Raw genomic sequence first — 1,870 nt, forward strand, 5'->3', positions numbered from 1 at the left:
CCCCAAGAGCCATATGGACCCCCAAGAGCCATATGGACCCCCAAAAGTCATATGGACCCCCAAGAGCCATATGGACCCCCAAGAGCCATATGGACCCCCAAGAAGGGTGACATAGACCCCCAAAGGCCTTATGCACCCTCGTTGAAAAACCACTGCATTGTTGTAAGATATTCTGGTTTTCTGTTATGTGCCACTAGAAACTTCCTTCGTTCATACTGATACAATCTGTGAGGAACTCCAACATCTTCACATTATCAACAGAAGAAGTATCGGTAAGGTGACACAACAGATATAACCATAAATTATCGTGACGCCTGAGATCAAGAGTCGGGTCAGAATTACGACATCGTATCAGTTTAAGAGAAGCTGATTGATCATCTATAGATGTCAAAACTGAGATAATGATCAAACTACATAACCTGTATCAAAGCAGTTTAGATCTACAGCTAATGTATTCTTGGCGTCAAAAACTGACGGCTAATTTAGATTTGATTTTTTCCATCTAATTTCAGCTTCGGATTATTTAGATTATTCTTCCTTTTGTAAATGTTTAGCTGTTGACGTTTCAGTGTTTATACTCAGAGTTTGAAGAGTTTAATCTGCTTCTTTTTTTTTTCTCTGCGTCACTGAAGCAAACAATCAAACATACAAATAGAAAAAAAATTCAAAACAAAAATCGAAAAAAAAATCGAATGTAATTTTTTTTTTTTTAGGCTTTGTTGCTTTAGTCTTTAGGGTGTTTCACTCATGATCTGGAGATCGTGGGGTCGATTCTCGGATCGGTTGGTGCGTTGTGTTCTGGAGCAAAACACTTCACTTCACGAGCAGGCTGTTCCGTTGATCGGATCAACTGGAACCCTCATCGTCGAAAGCGACGGAGTGCCAACAACAAAAATATCCATTTATATATCAGGTGTGAAGGCGTGTGGCTTATTGGTTAAGGTATGCCGCTCACGATCGTAGGGTCATGAGTTCGATTTCTAGAAGCGCATTGTGTCTTTCATTTCACGTTCTTCCAGTCAACTCAGCTGGCAAAAATTAATTCTTTGTCACACTGAATCTCCTTGAGAACCACACATTACAGGTATGTGTGTCTGTGGAGTACTCAGCCGCTTGCACGTTAATTTCATGGGTAGGCTTTTCCGTGGAGAGGGGTCAACTGGAACCCTCGTCGTCGTAACCGACGGAGTGTCAAGAAAATGTACCAGGTCCTTAATATGTCGAGACTTACGAAACTGATGATGAAAATGATGCGGGCGACGAGAATTATGACAAAGATGGGGATGATGACAAGGTCGAAGACCACGGCTACGAGGAGGACGACGAAATGATGAGGAGGAGGAGGAAGTGGTGGAGAAGTATAGGAAAAGTGTTGCTGATATCGTTGTTGCCGTCGACGTCGTTGTTGTTATTGGTGGTGGCGGTGGTGGTGGTGGTCCACTTTATCAATGGTGATGATGACGACGATGACGACGACGACGGTGATAACAGCAGCTGTGGGGGTGGCGGTGTTAGTGACCCACATCGTGATACGGATGAAGAATAATACGCAGCCGTGGCGGCGGCATCCGTGGCGGCGGTAGCCGTGGCGGCGGTAGCCGTGGCGGTGGCCGTGGTGCTGGTGGTGGTGGCGGCGGTGAAGGTTATAGAAATGATGATGATAAAGATGATAATCATAATGATGGTGATGATAATATATATATATATTTAAAAAAAGACGAGGAAGAGGGCGATGACGACATGCCATCAATAACATGATATTCGGGAGAAGAATCGCTGTTCATTAGATCAGCGATATGCTGCTACATGTCGCATACTACGTGTGTGTGTGCGTGTGTGTGTGTATGTATATATATATATATATATATAT

Source organism: Octopus bimaculoides, chromosome 6, assembly GCF_001194135.2.
Source record: "Octopus bimaculoides isolate UCB-OBI-ISO-001 chromosome 6, ASM119413v2, whole genome shotgun sequence".
Lineage (NCBI taxonomy): Eukaryota > Metazoa > Mollusca > Cephalopoda > Octopoda > Octopodidae > Octopus > Octopus bimaculoides.